The sequence below is a fragment of the Balaenoptera borealis genome, assembly GCF_965194805.1.
Source record: "Balaenoptera borealis genome assembly, chromosome: 2".
In the NCBI taxonomy this organism is placed as follows: Eukaryota; Metazoa; Chordata; class Mammalia; order Artiodactyla; family Balaenopteridae; genus Balaenoptera; species Balaenoptera borealis.
This window is the reverse complement of record NC_138867.1, coordinates 159,548,684-159,572,732: the sequence shown is the minus strand read 5'-3', so window position 1 is coordinate 159,572,732 and position 24,049 is coordinate 159,548,684.

Sequence of the window (24,049 nt, the reverse complement as noted above, 5' to 3'; positions counted from 1 at the left end):
TATTTTCATTGTGGATGATCTGTCCATTGGTGAAAGTGGGGTGTTAAAGTCCCCTACTATGATTGTGTTACTGTCGATTTCCCCTTTTATGGCTGTTAGCTTTTGCTTTATGTATTGAGGTGCTCCTATGTTGGGTGCATAAATATTTACAATTGTTATATCTTCTTCTTGGATCATTATGTAGTGCCCTTCTTTGTCTCTTGTAATAGTCTTTATTTTAAAGTCTATTTTGTCTGATATGAGAATTGCTACTCCAGCTTTCTTTTGATTTCCATTTGCATGGAATATCTTTTTCCATCCCCTCACTTTCAGTCCGTATGTGTCCCTAGGTCTGGAGTGGATCTCTTGTACACCACATATATATGGGTCTTATTTTTGTATCCATTCAGCCCATCTATGTCTTTTGATTGGAGCATTTAATCCATTTACATTTAAGGTAGTTATCGATATGTACGTTCCTATTACCATTTTCCTAATTGTTTTGGGTTTGTTTTTGTAGGTCTTTCCTTTCTCTTGTGTTTCCTGCCTAGAGAAGTTCCTTTAGCATTTGTTGTAAAGCTGGTTTGGTGGTGCTGAATTCTCTTAGCTTTTGCTTGTCTGTAAAGGTTTTAATTTCTCCATCGAATCTGAATGCGATCCTTGCTGGGTAGAGTAATCTTGGTTGTAGGTTTTGCCCTTTCATCACTTTAAATATGTCCTGCCACTCTCATCTGGCTTGTAGAGTTTCTGCTGAAAGATCAGCTGTTAACCTTATTGGGATTCCCTTGTATGTTATTTGTTGCTTTTCCCTTGCTGTTTTTAATATTTTTTCTTTGTATTTAATTTTTGATAGTTTGATTAATATGTGTCTTGTCATGTTTTTCCTTGGATTTATCCTGTATGGGACTCTCTGTGCTTCCTGGACTTGATTGATTATATCCTTTCCCATATTAGGGAAGTTTTCAACTATAATCTCTTCATATATTTTCTCAGTCCCTTTCTTTTTCTCTTCTTCTTCTGGGACCCCTATAATTTGAATGTTGGTGTGTTTAATGTTGTCCCAGAGGTCTCTGAGACTGTCCTCAAATTCTTTTCATTCTTTTTTCTTTATTCTGCTCTGCAGTAGTTATTTCCACTATTTTATCTTCCAGGTCACTTATCCATTCTTCTGCCTCAGTTATTCTGATGTTGATCCCTTCTAGAGAATTTTTAATTTCATTTATTGTGTTGTTCGTCATTGTTTGTGTGCTCTTTAGTTCTTCTAGGTCCTTATTAAACGTTTCTTACATTTTCTCCATTCCATTTCCAATATTTTGGATCATCTTTACTATCATTACTCTGAATTCTTTTTCAGGTAGACTGCCTATTTCCTCTTCATTTATTTGGTCTGGTGGATTTTTACCTTGCTCCTTCATCTGCTATGTATTTCTCTGTTTTCTCATTTTGCTTAACTTACTGTGTTTGGTGTCTCATTTTCACAGGCTGCAGGTTCGTAGTTCCTGTTGTTTTTGGTGTCTGTCCCCAGTGGGTAAGGTTGATTCAGTGGGTTGTGTAGGTTTCCTGGTGGAGGGGACTAGTGCCTGTGTTCTGGTGAATGAGTTTGGATCTTGTCTTTCTGGTGGGCAGGACCATGTCTAGTGTTGTGTTTTGGTGTGTCTGTGAATTTATTATGATTTTAGGCAGTCTCTCTTGCTAATGGGTGGGGTTTTGTTCTTGTTTTGCTAGTTGTTTGGCATGGGGTGTCCAGCACCGTAGCTTGCTGGCCGTTGAGTGGAGCCTGGTCTTAGCATTGAGACAGAGATCTCTGGGAGAGCTATTGTCAATTGATATTATGAGGTGCAGGAGGTCTCTGGTGATTCAATGTCCTGAACTCAGCTTTCCCACCTCAGAGTTTCAGGTCTGACACCCGGCCAGAGCACCAAGACCTTCTCAGCCACATGGCTATTGAAATATACATAATTTCAGCCTCATTGGTTAGAGTATTTATTCCACTGAAAGATGGTTCACTTCCCCCACCATAACTAGAGAAAGCCCACAGGCAGCAATGAAGACCCAATGCTGTTCCACCAGAGCAGCACTCTGCTGGTGGACGAGGAGCTCTTCCCGTACGTTAACATTTCTTAATACTTCTATTTTTTAGCCCCAAATCCCTTTACCTAAGTCTCAGTGTCTTCTTCTGACAATGAGAGTGATTGTTACAAGGATTAAGAGAAATAACTAGGTAAAAATAGAGGGTTGATACAGAGCAGGGGCTCAAAATATGTGACATCTTAATCCAAACTCCCTATTTAAAGGTTCTCCCTAAACATTTATCTTCAAAAGTTAATATGAGTTCTAAAATTCATTGATTTTTTTAAAAGCATGGATATTTATCTTTAAAAGGTATACAGTATAGATTCCAATGGCAACTTCTCAATGTGAAGGGCAGTTTTGTTGCACACAAATGAACACAAATGTAATGGCTGTGTACTGTTAGCACTTAGCACTTCATCAGAAATTGGAAGCAATATTTGCCATATGGGATAAAACATGGCACAGAATTATGTTCAGTAATTACAATCAAATGAATTCTAATCAGAAAGGAGATAACGAATGGAAAATATCTGCTATTGCCAGTGATATATGTGACTCGAGAGGCTTAATTTCAGCAGATATTGTAACAGATTAACCTGGTCTTATGATTTAATGATTTTTAATGGCATTGAACAATTACGGAGCTGTAACAGCTGGATAGAGAGCTGCCTGCCCATCTGAGCTGCCATAGTCTCATCCCTTATTATCTCTTCCCTGGAGCTCAGATCCTGCCTCCTCCCTGAGTATCCTCTTCACAGTCTCACTCATTAAAATCCTAGAGCCACCATCCTAACACACCTAATTAGGTCATTCCATTCAGCAGTTCCAACTCTTTTCAGGGTGAAGTCTAAATCGGTTGCTGGCATTTAAGGCCCTTTCTTTGTGCTTTCTGCTGTCATATTAGACTAGCCTCTAAATTCCTGATTCATAACTTCTTAGTTCTGTTAATCAGTGTTTGCTGCATAACAAGCATTCCTCAAATCTCAGAAACTCACAATAACACATATTATCTTGTGCTCTCAGATCTGTGAGTTGGCTGTGGTTCTGATGACCTCAGCTAAATTTGGTTCCCAGCAGTGAGTTGAGTTCAGGTCTTCTCCATATGTCTCAACTTGGGACCCAGGTTGGGTCCCAAGCAGTGGCTCCTTGGGGCATGCTTTTGTTCTGGTTGAACATGTTACTGAACCCAGGTTCGGGTGCTTGCCTCTCAGAAGCCAATAATTTGAGAGGCAAGTGTCAGTAGAAAGGAAAGGTGCTTTAATCAGAAAAGCTGGCAACTGGGGGGAGTTGGTTGACTCGTGTCCAGAGGCCATCTTCGAAGATTCTGCTCAGCTCTGACAGTTTTTAAAGGGAAAAATGGGGGGCGGGGGGAGAATCTCAGTGAATCATTGAGGCAAGAGGTTTGGTTCTGTATCTTTCTTTGTTGTGTGCAGACTGGTTGACTCTCTCTTCAGATGTTATCTTGCCTGAATGATCCACCTGCAGGATTGCTGTTGGGGGTAGAGAGCTAGTCTTTTTTTTTTTTTTTAAACTGACTTCTTTTTATCCAGGAAAAGAATAAACAGGTTAGACAAGGCACGATGTGCATTCAGGAGAGCATAAGTCAGGAGTTACGTTAATTGCTTAGTTAAACATATAATTCCTATAGTTCGGTTCTTTTAAAATTAGAGGGGAACAGAAATGGGCAAACAGGAAAAAGGAAAAAGAGTTGCTTTTGAGCACAAGTGAAACTTGCAAGCACATTTCAAGCCTCGCCTGGGATGTTGTGTATTACATCTGTTCTCACACTATTGGCTCAGAATCAGTAGGTCACTTAGCTTACCAAGAGTCCTTCAAAGTCACGTGACAAAGACATGAGTCCATAGTCATGTTACAGGGAAGAATGGGAGAGTTGGGCCCAACATTCCAATCTTCCACACCAAGGAAACTGAGACTAGTGACTCTACCTCTTTGAACCTCAGTTTTCTCATCTTTAAAGTGGGGCTATTGACACTACGCAGAGTTAAGATAGAGATAAATAAGGTAATGAAGGGGAAAGTACCACTTAAACTGTAAAGAACAGCAGAAGCACTTGTTACTATTCTTATGACAGACAGTAGGTCTCATGTTTTTTTCATGCCCAGCACAATGTCTCCTATGCAGTACAAATATCATAAAGGAATGAGTGAAGGAATATTTCCCAAAATGTTTCAACAACATTACTTTGTCCAGCCGTTGTTCTGCTGCCCCATAAGCTAGTCCTCTGTCTCTTGGTAACAATACCCTGATACTTCTCTGAGAAACCAGAAAACATCCCTCCCTCATTGTCACTTCATGGGGTCAGTACAAAGTGTTTATCTACAACGATAACTCCAAAAATGGATTTGCAACCTGGGTATGGTCTATGAGAAACCAAAATGCCTTAGTAATTGGGTCTGCAATGAGCACACATCATGAGCCTGGCCAATTAAAGCCAATCCAGGACTGTTTCTGGAACTATTTAGAAAGAGGCACTTACTTTTTTACTTGGCATTTTCAAGCTAGTAGACAAACTTGGAGATGCTAGGGGGTTGCCTTGCTACCCTATGGGAGTAGAATAAAGTCAGCAGAGAGGAAAGCAGAATGAAGCAATGGAGAGAGCTGATCTTCTGAAGATATTGACTGAGTATCTGGAAACAGCCACCCTCTAAAATAACCCTATGTCTGGCCTTTCTGTTACATGAACCAATACATTCCTTTTTCTGTTTAAGGCACTTTGAGTTAGATTTCTGTCAAAAGAAAGCTGACTAATACAGAAATAGGATTGCTTCAGAACAAATAAAAAATATATCTGAAGGCCTCCCACTGGTCTCTTGGGTAAGCCTAACCAGACTTAAGAGAACTTTTGCATTTTGTACTGGCTCTGAGATGTTGCTATCTGGACCCACCCTCTGTGCCTGGAAAGGAGCCCCCTCCCTCTATTTGTCACTTTGCATCACTGTTTGACATAGAAAGGGAGATAAGAAATGGAAGTAAGGGATGTTTGGGGTCCCACACCCTAGCTCATCCTCAGAGAGCTGGCTTCCCAGTGGATAGCCCCAAGGTCCCAGAGATAGCCTCCTTTCCCAAGATGCTGACCCCACCTGTTTTATCTAATGATGACGACAGTCTTCTTCTCTCCAACTCTGTCAAGTGCTTCCACCACTTGACCCAGGGACCTTCTGCCCAGGCTGCAGTCTTTGTTAAAATTCTCAGTTGGCCCAGTCTCATATCTATTGCTCCTGGCTAAGCCTTTTAGCATTGGGATTACAAGGAGCAGCGCAGAGATACTGTGGGCTCTGGAAACAGACAGAGCTTGGGCTGAATCCCAGTCCCATGATTTACTACCTGTATGACACTGAGCAAGTCACTTAAACTCTCTGAGTCTCAGGTTTCCTTTCTGCAAGCAGATATAATAACATCTTTCTCCAAGGTTGTTGAGAGATTCTAATGAGGTGATATATAAAAGTGCTTTGCATAGCATGTCGTAGGCAATCAATACATGGTAGGTATTATCATTTTCATTTCTTTTGTTCTTTCTTGTATTTTTGTGCAATTTATCGGGTTTGATGTCTGTGCTACTCAGATAAACTGCAGGTAGATGAGGGCAGGCACATGTGTGATGCTTCCTTGCATTCCTTATTGTTCTAGTAAGATCTCATCACAGAATGGTTCCCTAATGACGTGACTTGAGGGAGGATAGATGAAGAAAAGGATGTACAAGTGATGACCTGAAGGAAAGAATGTGGAGAAATGAGGCAGTCAGCCATTTATTCAGCCATCCCTGATTGAACTCTTTCTCTGGATCAAACATTAAAGACAAAGTTACGGTGTTTGAGAAGCTCAGTCAAGTGGAGAAGACCAAGAAGAAAACAAGCAAGTAAGAATAGAGCATTTCTTTTGGTTACAGATAGAAGAAGTCTACTTCAGCCACCTAGAACAAAAAGGAGACATGTTGGATGGATGTTGATATTTTCATGGAACAAGAAAGCTTTGGGAAGGAGGGAGGGAGGGAACTACTAAGGTGCCTCACGACACCTTGTCGAGAGTGTTGCTATTAACACAGCCACGTTACCAAGCACCCCCAGCCTCCCTCCCACTTCCTAGGAGAAATGTTACCATTGCCAAGAGAGATGTTCTTATTGTCCCGGTTTGGGTCATGCATTTGCTTCTGGACCAATCAGAAGGCCCACCCATGTCAGGGTTTGGAGGCCATTTCTAGGGAAGGTACATCATAAACCAGGCAGTTCCCAGGCAAGTGGCTTCTACATCATTAAACACTAAGTAGAGATTTGCACAGTGTCCTTGATCAGGCTTCAAAGAAGTGGAGAAAATTCTCCAAGAAGACGTGGTCATTGAGTATGGTGGTCTTGAAAACAGTTCATGAGATAATCCAGATCAACAAATTTGACCCTGAAGAAAGAGGGACTCAGTGGGGTTCCAGGCCTGAAGCTCACAGAAGGCCCTGTTTGGCCAAATTTCCCCTCAGAGGACTGTTATAATCACAGTGGGAAAACACCCCAAACAAACTGTGCCTCTGGGGCATCTGAGCTGGTCAGGAGGTCTGGTTTAGGGTGTAGGGGTCCCTTTCCACCTGAGCTGGAGCCTTTCCATAATGTCAGGGAGGGGCAATGGTGGGAGAAAACAAGATAGAGTCAAAAATGTGGGTTCTAGTTCAGCTCAGCCACTTATCAGCCACCTGATGACAAGGAATTTTTCTCCCTATGACTCAGTTATCACATCTGCAAAGTGGAAGAAATCATATTTATTTCTCAGGCTGGATGTACAGGTTAGGGGCGAAGGTGTGTTTGAAACCATCTATCAAGAGTTAGCAGGACCAGAAGACCCATCCATGCCCATGGGTTTCCTTTTTCATTGTACCTTTGCCTCTGTGCTCTTCCCAGGATTCTAATAATCTTTTTGATGGATGAATTTTGGGAAGAGTCCATAACAGCAACATTCAGATGCCAGGAACTCAGTGACCCTGCATGTTTCAGTGACCTTATCATAATCCTGAGAACTGGCTGGGAGGGAGGCTTCCCTGTATGTGCTGAACAGAGCTTGTTCTATTTATGGTTCTCACTCTTGATAATTGCACTTTTTTGTGGGTTTTTTTTTTTTTTTTTTGCATGCATGGGCCCACAGACCTCTTATTCCTGGCTGTGCCCACTTTTTCTGGCCAAGTCTTTTTCAGATGCTTAATCTCCGGAATTCCAGCAGAGAAACTGCTGAAAGGCATTATCCCAGTCTCAGGAGGAAGCCCCGGCTCTAATGCCCTGATTCTCCTGTTTCCATCCGACTCATGGAATGGCAAGTGCATTCCCCAAGCATCTTATTACATAACAGAGGACAGCACACTGATGACCGTTATTTTATTTACTCCTTGGTTGCCCTGTGGGCCCATAGCTGGGATTTCAGAGAAGCATCTGGAGAGTGGCAAGCATGAGGCTTTGGAGGCACAGACCAAGGTTCTAATCTTGCTCTGTAGCTTAGAAACTGTGGAGCCTGGGGCAATCTCTATAACCTTTCTGACCCTGTTTGTTATCTGTGAAATGAGGATAGTATCACTGGGTTGTGGTAAAGCTCAGGTGAGATACTTTAGGAAAGTGCTTTTGTGAAATGGCATCTGCTTGTGGAAGGGACTCAGTAAATGTTAGTTTCATTCACCTTCTTTCAGGTTAGAATAACAGGCATCCTGGGCCCCTCTTCCCTCCAATGGCCTGCCTCTCTGTAATAGCAAGTCTTTTTCTGTATCTCACTAAGGGTACTTGGCTCCTTTTGGTGGTAACAAATATAAAAGGAAGGAATTAGGGATTGGAAGCAGAGATGTGCATGTATCTGCAGGCTTGTATTTTGCACATGGAAATGTGAATGCTGATTAGAAGGCTCATGGGGGCCTAGGACCCCAACTGGGCAGCCCCAGAATGGGAGTACCTTCAGCAGTTGTGGGAAGTGCCAACATTCAGGCAGGCCAGGGTCACAGACAGAGGGAGGAGGCCTGGGCCTTGGATCTAGGATGCTACTGCCCTCTCTGGGCCTTGATTTCTTCCTCTATCAAATGGGGTGGGATGTGGCTCGGACCAGACTTTTTGTTCACTTAATCAAACATTGTGAAATGATCAGTGTGGTTCTTTAGGGTTTAGTGACTCAAGTATCAGGCCCTCTATCAAGTGACCTGAGCCCTAATTTACTTAGCTGTAAAATGGGAGAATGGGAGTAGTAATCAATTCTTCCTTGTGGGTTTGTTATGAGAATTAGAAACACTGTAAAGCAATAAGCCCTATCCCTTTTACATAGCATGTGCTCCATAAACTGAGTTAGTAATTAGTTAATACTAGTTAGGACTAGTAGTAGTTCTACAACTAGTGGTTATCGCCTTCGTTTGGACCAGAAGCATGGTGTATCATCTTACAGAGAAAGATGGGTGCAGAGGAATAGGCTAAGTTGGTTATAAATCTGCTTCTGTAAGGAAAGTGGCTCTTTTTTGATTCAGGGAAAATGTTTGTTTCTGATAATCTATGGAGGAAAAACATGGTTTGCCTTAAACTCATGAACCTTCTTCCTGAATTCATGAAGAGCTCCTGGGGTTTGGGAAGATCATAGTCAATGAGTTTCATCTCTGAAGATGATTAAATGATACAAACCACTCTTATATTCGACCCAATATAGTACTGATTTATATGTTAATTAAACCCTACCCACTGGGAACTAGTGAAAATCTACTCGTTAATAGATCTAAAGTCATGGCTTCCTATTTGAATATCATCCAGGTGGGATAAAAAGAATCTTCTTGTGACATGGATACAACTGTCACTTAGAAGAACACCTATGGAGGTGTAAGGTCCTCCCCTTAGATAATATTTTTCCCAAACAAATCTTTTATTCAGCAAATGAAAACTGAATACCCGCTGTGAACCACGCAGTTGCTATACTTTGGTTTATATTTTGGTTTTCCCATTTAGATCTCACAGTTATCCTGGTTTGACCAAAATGTATTATATTATATGTGACTGTTGGTTCTGTCTCTGGCTTATTTAAGCTAAGATAAGAACTCTTGATAAAAATGATGTAACAGATCAGATCAGACACATCCCTTCCTTGTATCCTCCTGTCCATCCACCCAACATTTGTTGAGCATTACTGTGCTGGGTATGGAGACGGACACAGTCGTGGACTAGATCATCAGTGTTGTCTCCATTTATTAGGTGAGGAAGCTAAGGCCCCCAAAGATGGACTGACCTTCCTAGGGTCATACAAGTATTAAGTTGTAGCTCTGGGACTAGAGCCCAGATCTGACGTACCCTTGTCTAGGGCTCTTTCTACTGGTTACTGATTGTATCATTTCTCCCAGCTGCCAGCATGAGGGTGGTTTCAGAGACCATCCTTTTATGGCTCTGGACCATTTCTTTGAGATTCTTTTAGCTCTTCAACGTTCTGTGAGCTGGCTCCATTCCCCAGATGACTTCCCTCCTGGCTATGAGATGACTACTTCCAAATTACACCACTGCACTACCATTGCTGAGACTATCTGCTTCCTCAGTCACACTCACCGAGTGACAGAGGTGGGTCTATTCTCACAACCATCAAATCAAAACTGTGTGCTTCCCTCAGACTGGATGACCTTAGATCAGGTGACCACCTCTGGACTAATCACTATGTATGCCTGGAGCTTGTCATACTCTGATGGGTGTAAGCCTGGGTTTCGTGCTAGAGTTTGAACCAATCATTGTGGCCAGGGGGGTGGGATTACCCTAACTGGCTCAGACATTCAAAGTGCACCCTAGACTGGGGTAAGATTAATCCCACCCAATCTGGAGAAGGGAGAAATGGATGTTGGGGAAGCCACCACATACCTACGACAACAATCATAGTCATAATCATAAGAGCAACAGCATACCAATAAGTGCCATTTACTGAATACTTACTATATATGGATTTTTATTTTCATCTTCACAATAATTTCAAGAGACAGACGCTAGCATTATTCCCATTTTCTGACCAAGAAACCAAGGCCCAGAGTAAGCAAATAACTCGGCTTAGGTCACGCTACTTGTAGTTTTTGTAGAGCTGGGATTTTTGTATTTATTTATTTTTTATTGAAATATAGTTGATTTACAATGTTGTGTTAGTTTCTGGTGTACAGCAAAGTGATTCAGTTATACATAAATATACATATTCTTTTTCATATTCTTTTCCATTATAATTTATTACAGGATATTGAATACAGTTCCCTGTGCTATACAATAGGATCTTCCTGTTTATCCATTCTATATATATTTTGCATCTGCAGACCTGGGATTTTAACCCAAATTATCAGACCCCAGAGCTCTTTATATCCTGCTGCCAATCCTTGGCTTGCTGTACTTACCCTTCTTACACTCCAGGGCAACTGCTTGTTTAGTGGCCTGTTTCCCAGCTAGAATGTAAACTCCATGTCCACGGGGTTGAGCTCTGCCAGTGACAGGGAGCTCATCACCTCACAGGCAGCCCATTGCCCTTAGCTGTATCTCTAATTGTCATCTAATAAGACTTCACAAAGTAACAGCTGTGAAATCTGTATGTGCTTAGGAAGAAGGAACACTTACTTGTAACCATGGATGTGCTGTATGTCTGTCCATCAACCTTCATCAGTTTGGTGCTGCTCCACCTCTTGTCTTATTGAGCAAATGCCCAGGAGAGATCATGCAGGCTGTGGAAAATTGTTTAGTGGCCACCAATTCCTCCCCTTCCAATGTGCTCACTCCTTTGCAATGTGACTTTGTTGCTCCTCCCATCCAGAGGTGGAGTCTACTTCCCTGCTCCCTTGCATCTGGGCTGGCCTTATGACTGCCTTGCTCCATAGAATGTGCTGGAAATGGCACAGTGCAAGTTCTAAAGCCTAAGCCTCCTTAGGCTTGTAGCTTCCTCCTCTGCCTTGTTGGAATGCTGCTGAGGCCACCATATGGGACCACGTGATACTGAAAGATGAGTGGTCACGTGGAGAACTGAGGCTCTCCAACACGGGGAACGGCAAATACCAGATGCATGAGTGGGGCCCTCTGACCATCCAGCTGAATGTAGCCACATGAGTGAGCACAGGCTAAACCAGCAAAGGAACCACCCAGCTAACCTGCAGAATTGTGAGAAAGAGTAAATCATTGTTCATTTAAGCCACTAAGTTTGGGGGTGATTTGTTACACAGCAATAGATAACTTATACACAACTGCTACTTTTTTCCTCTATAATGTTCTCCAAATGCCCTCAAACTCTTCATCCTACTCAGCAAATCAGTCTTCCCATGTCACCATGGTGCCAGATGAATCGCTAAGCTCTCTGAACACCAAAGTCTAAAGGAAGGTCTATATGGGGCTGGGGAGGTTCAAGAGCATGAAGTCACTAGGCACCTGAGGTGAGCAGATAGGAAGGGTTATCAGGGAGGAAGTCACTTAGCCTCCTCTAATTCTTCACATTTCTGGGTCACAAATTGGTCTTTAGAAGGGTCTCTGAGATGAACCAATAGAAAGGGAAGTGGTTTATGAAGAGGTAGGAGGGAAAGGAGATGCCCTTGGGATGCAAACAGCCCAATCAGCCCACCAGCACCATTTATCCACCAGCAGTGTAACAGGTCTGCTCAAGGAAAGTAAGAGCCCATTCATACTGTGTCACTCATTAAAAACAAGATGCTATTGTCTCAGTGAGAATAGATTAGGGGGAGGAGGAGGAGAAGCATTGAAACTGTAGCAAGTTTGAATTACCCAGACTTCATTTTACTACTATAAAATTGATTATTAAGGAAATAAAAAAAAAAAACCTTAAAATGCTCTGGAAAATAATGCAGGCAGGGAAACTAGGAGCAGATACTAAGGTGGGCTAAGCAGCCCAGCCCAGTGGTTAAAAGTTCAGACTTCAGAATCAGATGGCCTAAGGTTAAGCCTCAGCTTCTTCACAAATTGTGTGTGACTTGAGCAAATCACTCATTGCACCAAACTCCAATTTCCCCATCTGTCAAATGGGGAAAATAATTGTACACAATGCATCAAAAATGCTTAGCATTGTGGCTCAGTCTACATCTCTCCTCTTCTTATTAGCTGATGTTTTTGTTGTTTAGTCTGCTCTGGATCCTTTTATCTGATAATAGCAGCCAGTTTTTGTTGGGAAATCACCTCCTCTTCTACTATCATTTCTATGGGGTTTAGGAGGAACTATCCATCTTCCTACTCTGGGGTGGACCTTGTGACCCAGTCCTGTCCCAACCAGAGAATTCCACAGTAATTGGTTTAGGGCTAGGGAATGGCCACATCGGTCCAATGAGAGACAGCCGTGGGACTATTGCTGGAGTCGTTGGATTAGAAAGCATGTATTCCATAAGAGAGTAAGCTAGGGATGGATGGAGGTCACTTTGCTATTATTTGACTAGAGTGTGTCTGATAACAGAGCCCAGAGGAAAGTAGAATTGAAAGAGATGGAAGGAGACTGTTTCTTGATGACTTTGAGCTCTGGGTCCAACTGGGTCTGATGCAGACTACAACCTGGCAAGAGCTAAGTTTCTGTTTCTGCAATCAACAATAAGCTGTTAGCTAGAGGCTTCAAGCACAGCCATAAATGCCTAGTTCACCAAGAATTCCTGCAGAAGCTGGAACAGAGATTCTGTTCAAGTGACCCTAGATAGAACTGTCTTCACATCACGAGTCTATCACCACAGTTCCTGTTCCTTCTCTGCCACTAATCCATCATGTGACTTTGGGCATGGGAGTCAAGACCACCCAGCTTTGTCTCTCAGGAAGGGCCTGGATCTTTCCTTTCTGCAATCTGATGTGTGTTCTTTAGAGCAATAGTTTCCCAGAGTATAATAAGGTATTACCTGAAGAAGAGGTTTAATGATCAAATAAGTTTTTGAAACCCTGAGTTAAAAAAGAGAAAGCATGTTTTAATACTGCAGGACTTCTCAGAGCCTTTAATGCACGAATGCACTAATGTTCCTAGGTATAGGTACTGTCTGAAAGAGATGCTGAATAAATAGTACTTCCCAGACACAGTTGACCATGAAATTCTTTCCCCGGGAAAATCCTCATTGAGCTAGTGTTCTCTGAAACACAGTAAAACACAACTATAGGGATGACTGAGCATAATCTTAATGGGTGTGAAGGGATTTAACACTGGCTGAAGTTTTAACTCTTAGATCCTATGTGCATATATTCATTCAAACATTTAATGAGCACCTACCTTGCACCAGACAGTGTATTAGGCCCTGGGGTTATAGAAATAATGAGGTGTTTGTTCCTGCTCTCATGAGGCTCACAGGATAGAGGAGAGGACAAGAAAATACACACACACACACACACACACACACACACACACACACACACAGAAAATGGTGACGCAATGTGCTCAGAACTACAGTTGGGAGAGCTAGAAGGGGAGCATAGGGACTGAGCATGTAGCACAGAGTGTACAGCATAGAGAGGTCCCTAATCCTGACTGGGAGATGAAGGATGGATTCGTTTAAATTGATTATAGAAAGGCAAGATGTTCACTAGTGCTTGGATACAGAGGAGAGTACACAGGCAGGAGAAACACATGAATGAAGGGCCAGATATCTGAAAATACAGGGCACTAGTTTGTGAGGCTGTAGTATGGGGATAAGTGGCTAACTAGTAAGTACAACCCAGATCGTGAAGGCCTATGCTGAAAAGTTGGGAATTTATTTTGTACATAGCAGGGAACCATCAAAGGTCAAGGCCTTTGATCTGCCCAGATATATCTTTTTATAGTTACCCTGGAGAAATGGGAATGATGAGTTGGTAGGGAAATGATATGGGGGTGAAAAATATGGAGGTTTCTGTATGGTGAGAAGACACTGGTGAGCTCCTGACATGTCAGGAAATAACTCCTTACATTTCCAGAACATTTGGATAATAATCCAAAGTCTCTACTTAATGCTCATTTCAGGAACCAGACAAAACCCTTAAGCAAAAGATTGCCAAGGTTTTGAGTCCACTAAGTATAACAGGCAAGGGCATTAGCATTTCTGAGAGAGATACTGATCCAGGGCAGTGATGATGGTGATTATTATTCTGCAGTTAGATACTGTCTTTCCTGGAAAGTATTCAAATTTATATTGAATTGAGAAGAGCTTAAAGGCTGAAGGAAGGGATTTACTTCTCTCAGGAATACCCCAAGGAGGTTTTCTGTATTCAAATAGGATCAATAAGTTGTTCCATCTCCACAAAAATTTGTGGCTGCAAATTGTACTAATTTGACAGAGTGGCTGGTTGAATTAGACAAATAGGGCAGAAGTGCTACTTCCGCAAGGTGGTAGTTTCCTTGTTTAAAAAATATCTAGCCAAGTGCTTTGTGACCAGCTAGAAGGGTGGGATAGGGAGGGTGGGAGGGAGGGAGATGCAAGAGGGAAGAGATATGGGGATATATGTATATGTATAACTGATTCACTTCGTTATAAAGCAGAAACTAACACACCATTGTAAAGCAATTATACTCCAATAAAAACATTTAAAAAAAATATATCTAGCCAAAATTTAAGAGGCTCACTTTAGTTCCAGAGTCCTGTAGGGTAATGGTGGCTGTCTAGATTAGAATCTTTCCATGTGTCTTCTAAAAAACCCACACAAATAAAAAAGATGAGAGAGAAAGAGAGATGAGAGTGAGAAAGAGAGAACAGAACCACCCACAGTCAGTACCCATAGTATAAGTAAAACGCAAAAAATGTATCACTTCAATTTATACGTACTTGGGAAAACAAGTGTAATACTAGCAGTGTCAGTTTCAGAATTTACTTCAAAACTGAAGAGGGGTCCTACTGGTGATGGAACATAAATAGCTACAAGGATGGTTCACCCTGCAGGAGAAGGTTTCACTCTAGATAAGACATGTAGAGAATAGGTAGAAGATGTGGTGAACCAAAGCATTGGCTACTGGGTAGGCAAAAGAAAGGGGCTTAGAAGTTGTATAGTAAGAGATGAGGCATGTTAGAAAGTGTAGGTGGTACCAATGGAGGCTTCATAGTGAGGGAAAGAAGGAAATGACTGATGATTCGAACTTACTGAAACAACATAGGTGTCAGAAGACGAAAGAAAGAAAGGAAGGAAGAGAGGAAGGAAGGAAGGGAGGGAGGGAGGGAGGGAGGAATGAAGAAAAGAAAGAAAGGAAGAAAGAAAGAAAGAAAGAAAGAAAGAAAGAAAGAAAGAAAGAAAGAAAGAAAGAATTATTAAATAAATTGCACTTAATATTAGCAATGAAGGAGGGCACTCTTCAACCAAGAAACTTAGCAAGTTTATGACCTTGCCTGTGCAATCTCTCCCTACCCCATAAGATCACCAGGTATTATGGGCCCAGGAAAATCCAATAAAATAATCATAAATAGGAAAAAAATCCAAAATTGATTCAAAGTTACTCTAAGAAGAAAACAGAAAGTGAAAATCAAACTTTCTCAGAAGATAAAAACACTTCAGGATAAAAAAAATCTATGAAGTAGAGAAAAATAGGAAAACAACACTTCAACATGATAAGTTAGAATTCAGACTAAAAAGCATAACAAGATAAAGAAGAATACTTAATAAAGCCACACTTAACAATGTGTGAGTCTTAATAGTTATAAATATTTATGCCCCAAATAGCACAGCAGCAAATTTCATAAAGCAGAAAGCCTGGGAGATACAAGAAGTAATAGAAGAGTTTAATAACTTCACCGAAAAATTATCACATATAAAATAACAATGAAAACCTTAATAAATTCAATTAAGTAGAAATGCTATGATTGCATTATCTGTCCATGAAGCAATATATCTAAAAATAAGTAACAAATTCAAAACCATGAATCCTATTTTATTCTTAAATTAAATATCTCTAATTAAAAAAACAAAACTGCAGAATTCTTGAAAATACTGATAATTAAAACAAACTTCAAAAATCTGAGATGTGATTTAATCAGCAATTAAAGAAAAATGTATAGCCTCTTGTATTATATATTATATTATGTTATATTATATATTAATAAAAATGAAAGCATGAAAATTAATCAATTAAGCAACCCCCCCAAATTAGAAAAAGAACAAAACAGAAAACCAAACTAAAGCAGAAGATGGATAATAATTATAAGAGAATAAAGTTAAAAAAAATAGAATAAATAAATAAAATTTAGAAGCTAGCTATTTGAAAAAAATCTACAAAGTAACTGAAAAAAAGAGCAAGCACAAAAACACAAAATGAATAAACAAAAATGACAAGGGAAAATAATCATTGAAAAAGAGGAAATTTAAAAAAGTATAAGATACCACTTTATACAATTCTAAGGAAATATATTTTAAACTGTAGAAAAATGTACAGTCTCTGGAAAACCACAACATTTCAAAATCAGTGCTAACAGAGATAGAAAGTTCAAATGCACCAATTTCCATAAGAAAAATAAAAATAGTTATCAATTGTCCACCACCCCCAAAACTCAACACTACATATATTCTAGAGGAGCACTAACCTACAGACCACTCAGTAATGGAGGAAACATTGAATATCTGTGCTGTCCAATGCAGAAACCACTAACCACATGAGGGGATTAAACCCCTGAAATGGGGCTAATATGACTAAGAAACAATATTTTAAAATTTAATTTTAATTAAACTAAATTTAAATAACCACTTGTGACCAGTGGTTACGTTATTTGATGGCACAATTGTAGAGCACAGAAAAAGAGAAAAACTCCCAGATTATTTTTTATTCAATAAGTATACCACTGATAACTAAATCTGAAAAACACTGTATACAAATAGAAAATAGTTGCCTCACTTATGAATATCAATGCAAAAATACTAAATAAAATACTAACAAATGCAACAGTACATTAAAAGTAATACATTCTGATCAAGTGGGGTTTATTCCAGAAATGCAAAGATGGTTCAATATCCATCAATATATAATCAATTAATATAATTGATCTTATAAATAAATCTAAGAAGAATAATCATTTTATCTTCACAGACATTAAAAAGACACTTGGCAAAATTCCGTACTATTTCCTTAAAAACACAATAAATAGAAATTAATGAACAATTTCTTAACATTAAAAAACAAATATAACATCCCAATGTTAAATGGAGACTAAAGAGACACATTTTTACTCAAATTAAGAATAAAACAAGGATGTTCACTATTCCCACCAATCTTTGACTTTTTTTAGAAATATTAGCAAACAAATTCAGGCATAAGAACTGGGGAGAAAGAGACCAAATTATCTTTATTTTCATTTGATATAAAAATTTACCTGAGTCCAGAAATCAACATTTATATGAAGATCAATTGATTTTGGACAAGAGTATCAAGACGATAGATAGGGAAAGAATTATCTTTTCAACAAATCATGTTGGGACAACTGGATATCCACATGCAAAAGAATGAAGTTGGATTGCTTACCTCACACCATATACAAATATTAACTCAAATTGGATCATAGACCTAAATTTAAGAGCTAACACTGTAAAACTCTTAGAAGAAAACATAGGAGTAAATATTCACAACCCTGGATTAAGGAAAGGTTTCTTAGGCCAACAAAAGTACAAGCCACAAAAGAAAAAAAGAGAAAATTAGATTATATCAAAATTAAATACTTCTGTGTTACAAATGATACCTCCAATAAGTGAAAAGACAACACACAGAATGGGAGAAAATATTTAGGATCATATATCTGATAAGGGTCTAGTATCCAGAAAAAAGAACTCATAATTAAATAATAAAAGACAACTGAATTTTAAAAATAAACAAAGATTTGAATAGACATTTCTCCAAAGAAGATGTACCAATTGCTAATAAGCACATGAAAAGATGCTCAGTATCATTACTTATTAAAGAAATGCAAATCAAAACCACAATGAAATACAACTTCATACACAGTAGAATGGTTATTATCAAAAAGGCAGACAATAACAACTGTTGGCATAATGTGGAGAAATCAAAACCCTCATACTTTGCTGATGAGAACATAAAATGGTTCAACCACTTTGGAGAACAGTTTGGCAGCTCTTCAATATGTTACGTATAGAGTTACCATAAGACTAAGCAGTTCCACTCTTTGATATACACCCAAGAGAAATGAAAATATATGTGAAAACAAAAGCTTGCATATGAGTGTTTACAGCAACCTAACTCATAATAGCCAAAAAGTTGAAACAAACCAGACGTCCATCAACTGATAAATGGGAAAATGTGAAATATTTATACAATGGAATATTATTCAGCAATAAAAGTAATGAAGAACTGATATATGCTACAACTTGCATGAACCTTAAAATAATATGATAAGTGAAAGAAGCCAGTCACAAAAGAGCACATATTGTATGATTCCATTTAAATGGCTGATGTACAGAACATGAAAATCTATAGAGATATAAAGTAAATTAGTGGCTGCTTACGACAGGGAGTGGCGTGGGGTTAGGAGAAATGTAATGAGTGTGAGGTTTCTTTTAGGGGTTATAAAAATGTTCTAAAATTAGACTGTGGTCATGGTTACACAACCTTGTAAATATAGTTAAAAAAAATTGAATTATATTCTTTAAATGGGTAAGTTGTATGTCATATGAATTATGTCTCAATAAAACTGTTAAAATTTTTACCTGATAAACCCAAAAGAAGTAAGGGAAAAAATTTATGGTGAAAACATGATTTAATAACATGGAAGGTTGTAAAATTAACAAACAAAAAGTCAATAACCTCCAAAATAGCCTTCACATAACAATAACCAGGTAGAAGATACAGTGAAGCACAAGACACCATTTACAATATCAAAAAAAAAGAAAGAAAGAAAGAAGGAAAGAAAGAAAGAAAGAAAGGAAAGAGAGAAGGAAAGAAAGAAAGAAAGAAAGAAAGAAAGAAAGAAAGAAAGAAAGAAAGAAAGAAAGGAAGGAAGGAAGAAAGAAAGAAAGAAAAGAAAGAAACCTAACATTACGCTTAGCATGAAATGGGCAAACGTATTTGAGGGAAATTTTAAATTTCTTTAACAAAATAAAAGTAGATTTGAAGAACAGTTAAGACAAACCAGGGTCTTGGAAAGACTAACTCAGCATCACAAGGATGTAAGTCCTCCCCAAGCTAACATATCTTTGAATGCTATAGTAATAAGTATCAACAAAGGTTTTTAATGGAGTCTGCCAACTTGAATTTAAATTCATATAAAGAAAAAGCATGAATAACTTGGAAACCTTTTTAGGAGTGATGAGGGACAAGGTAATTTCATCAGATGGATAGATGGCAGATAGCTAGATAGATAGGCAGAGAGATAGAAGTAAATACAGCCTCTGTATATTACTTAGGCTGGAGCAAGAAACAGATGATACACTCAAATTAGTATAATTGGAAAATGATTTAATAAAGGGACTATTTACAAAGGTGTGGGTGGACAGGCTGTATGGAAATCACAAGGGATTATGCAGTTTTCCCAATAAATGTTGGGTTGTTAACCAGCTAAGGGCCCAAAGATGTGAGAGGAGGGAGCAGGTAGCAGAACCTAGAAGAGAGGGTTGTGTAGAAATGGCCAGCTTGAGAGGACTGGTGACCTTCTGTCCAGGGACACAGGCAGATCAAGGATACCCTGCAGGAAGGAGCCAGGAGAATAAATACCTTCACCTTTCTCACTTCCTTCCTTCCAATCTCCTGCCAGACCTCCCCAATGGCTACACCCAACCAGAAGCCAAAGACAAGGAAGCAGTTGTTGTATTTCTTTGAAGCCAACCTCCCAGGGTTCATGACAGAGTGCAGAAGCAAGGGAGAGGGTCTAGAGGGGCAAGTGGAAGACATATGACATAGTCTATAATTAAAACAGTGTTATTGGCACCTGAATAGACAGAACAATTGTAAACATAATGGCAAGTTCAGAAATATGACCAAGGACACATGGAAATTTGGTCTAGGAAAGAGTGACATCTCAGATTCTGGGGGGAAAAAATGGCCTTGCAAATAGTGGTGTTGGGATAACTGGAGAGACATTTGGGAAATGATAAAATTATGTCCACACCTCATACCATTCATCAGGTTAAACTCCAAATGCATCAAAAATCTAAATGTAAAAAATTAAACCATATAAATATTAAAAGAAAATGTAGGCAAATTCCTTTAACCCTGGGAATGACAAGAGCCTTTTCCTATCACTCACAATTCAGAAGTGTTAAAAGAAAAGACTGATAAATTCAGTTACCAAAATTTAAAAAAATTTTGCATGACAAAAGACATCATAAGCAGTCAAGGTGAAATGAAAAGCCGAGAGAAAATATTTGCAACTTACATCATAAAAGGCTAATCTTATTAATACATTAAAAAGCTCTTCAGAATTGAGGTAAAATGGGCAAAAGACATAGTTCATAGCAGAAAGAAAGGCAAAGGTCTTTAAATATATGAAAAGATGCTCAACCTCACTCATAATAAAGGAAATGCAAATTTAAACAACACTGAAATGTCATTTCTTATCTCTCAGATTGGCAAAAATCCAAGTTAGGTAACACATTGTTTGCAAAGAAACCATCACTCTCATACTTTTCTGGTAAAAGTGCAAAATGTCCAAAGCCTATGAAGAGGAATTTTACATTGAGTGATATTACATATGTATTTACCTTTTGACCCAGCAATCCTATTTCTAGGAAATCTACAATAAAGGTATACTTTCATAAATATCTGTGGCATTGTGGCAAAAATGCCACTGTGGCATTATTTCCAAGAGCAAAAAGACTGGAAACAACTCAAATATGTATCGTTCAGAGAATGGTTGAATAAACGAGGGTATTTTCACACAGTAGACTATATGCAATCCTAAACTTCAATAAAAAATATCTGTATGTACAGATTGGGAGTGATTTTCTGAACACTTTATTAAGTAAAAAAGCAAGCTGTTGAAAACTGTTTAGGGTTTGCTACCTTTTGTGTAAAAACAAGGGGTAGTATATACTATTTTTATAAAAAATAGCCCTGGAAGGATAAACTGGAAACTAATAAAAATAGTATTTAGCTACACAAGGTTGGGGGAATAGAGTAGAGGGACAGATATTTCTCTGAGTGCACCTTTGTATATGGTTTTAACTTTGGAACTATGTAAATGTTTACATATTCAAAAATTAAACAGAAAACATAAAAAGGCAACCTAAAATTGAAAGTAAACTGGAACACACAACCCTGGTGATACATTAAATTTTTCACATTAGCACACAGAGAAAAGATTTCAAATGACTTTTGACTTTTGGTGTTCAGATTGATTGTCCTTAAGAACAAGAAAGAACTGCAGAGAAATATTAAACTTCAGTTTCATTTAGTATTTAGTATAGGATAAAGCAAATATATAATATACATATGTTATCAGGAATTGAGATTTTTTGGTTTGAGATAAAAGGAGATAAAAATGTGAATTAAGGTGTTCTGAATAACCTTGTAATATTAACTTGAATTGTGACTATCAGTATGGACTCATGATTTTATTAAACAAATATATTTTCTAGTTCTGTCCATGGAAAAGGCCTAGAAAAAATAATATTCTAATAGCTATGAGCTTACCTAGTACCCAGAATCTTGGTTTCTAAATACTATCATTCTCCCCTAAGAGAAAACAGCTCCTTTGAGAAATGGGTGATTCTAAGTCTGGGTCAGCAAAAGTATAAAATGAGTCTTACCGTGTGAGAAAGGAAGAATGTCGAAGGCATGTCAAAAGAACACAGAAGCCAGCTGATAGGCGCTCCGGTTGGCCAAACTTGGGACATTTTGAGAATCAAACAGAAAAATATCTTTGGTTGCAAGATACAGAATGAATAGAAATTCACCAGTCCATAGTGATTCTAGAAAAATAAAACAGTAAAATACATAAATAGATAGACATAGGTAGAAACTCCTTACCCTGAAAATTGGTAGCTGGAGGAAATAATTATTTAGTTTGCCTTTTAAGAATAAGCTGCAGAGCTTCCCTGGTGGCGCAGTGGTTGAGAATCTGCCTGCCAATGCAGGGGACACGAGTTCGAGCCCTGGTCTGGGAAGATCCCACATGCCACGGAGCAACTACGCCCGTGAGCCACAACTACTGAGCCTGTGCATCTGGAGCCTGTGCTCCGCAACGAGAGGCCGCGATAGTGAGAGGCCCGCGCACCGCGATGAAGAGTGGCCCCCACTCGCCGCAACTGGAGAAAGCCCTCACACAGAAACGAAGACCCAACACAGCCAAAAATAAATAAATTAATTAATTAATTTAAAAGAAAAAAAAGAATAAGCTGCAGTTCATCTAGTTAATAAGGGAAAGTTTTCCTTTACCAAATGATGTCAGCTAACAACTGCAGAACAAATGATAGCATTAGAAAATCCCAAAGTTGCAGCCCTTAGTGAGTTATTTTGCTTATATGTGGTAGAGAATTCTAGATTGATGCTCTAGATAGATTAACAGAGGTAGCTCCCTGGGGAGTGGGTTTCTAGCATGTGGGAGAGTGCTGAGAGAATGAGAGGGTTTACTTATATTTTTGCCCATCTGTCTTCTTCAAAATGTTCATCACAAACATAGTGTTTTTACAATGAAAAAAAAAAAAGCTTAAAAATCTAGTTGGAGCTCCTATTTTTGCAAATTTTTACTTTTCCTTTAGGACCTATTCAACTGTGCACTCCTGAAGGCAAACTTCACAGGCTACCTTAAGCAAGAAAGTCACTTCTTCCTTTGCTGACCTGTATTATTGCATTTACCACATTTTAAACCTATAATTGATTGTCTGTTTACAGCTCTATATACTCGCCTTCCATCAAACCATTAGGGTTTGTTTTATTCTTTGTGGCCTTGGTTTCTGTTACCTGTTTGGCACATAGTAGAGTTCAATAAATGCACAGTAGATATTCAATAAATGCTTGCTGAGTGTTTAAGAACTTGGAGAAAGGCTTTGGAATGTGGACTATCATAACCTGTTCACACCTGACAACCCCCTCCTCTGGATCAAAATCCTCCAAAGAAAGAGATTTAATTGTATACAGCTCAACAAGTAATTATTTGAGTAAATTACATAATTTCTTTGGGCCTTAAGTTTTCTCATCTACAAAGGTATGTGGGTAGGGAGGAGGAACCAAGGCTGTTGTTGGGGATAACTGAGAAAATAATGTGTTTGATGACAACTTTTGGATAAATAAATGAGTAAACAAATAATATAATTTATAGATAAATGAAAAATGGATGAATGAAAGAACACAGAGATAGGAGGAAGGAGAGAGAAAAGTACTGAGGAGAGTGAATGGAAGGATGGATGCATGGATGGATGGATGGATGAATGGGTGACTAGGTGAATGGATGGTGGATAGTTGAATAGACGAATGATGGTTGGATGGGTAGTTAGATGGTTGGATGGATGAATAGATGGATAGATGGTGGATGAACAGATGGATGACGGATGGTTGGTTGGATGGATGGATGGATGGATGAATGGATGGTTAGTTTGTTGGATGGAGGGATGGATAGATGACTGTGTGGGTGAGCATCAGGTCTGGCTCAATCTAGTTTTAGGGTTAGGTAAAGCGCAGATGGACCAACAATCACATAGAAATAGATTGTTTTCTGTTCCAGTCATGAGCTTGTCCCCTTGTTTCTTCTGTTCTTACAATTAAGAACAATTGGCTTTGATGGGACAACCAGGTTGCAAACCCCAGTAACGTGATTCCTTCCCAAGTCTGGGCCTGAGTCCAGCTGCACAGGGAGTGACTTAATTCATTCAGCCTTGACCCACCCTAAGAGGATAAAATCTTTGAGCCACTGGAGGTGATACAGAGCTATCATTTTCCCAAGTTGGCCAAGTGATGTAGCTGGGTGGGAAGGCAATTGCTTTTAGGGCAGGATTGGATGCTTACCTGTTAGAACTACAAAAAGAAAAGCTAAAACTTGCCAGTCTCCATAAATGATGATGAGTTAGCCTTGCCTTGCAGGGTGAAAGAAATAGAGAAGCAGATCAAGCAACACCACAGACTGTGTTTAGACAGGTTAGTCTGAGGCAGGGGTCTTGAGTTCAAGTCCTAACCCTGC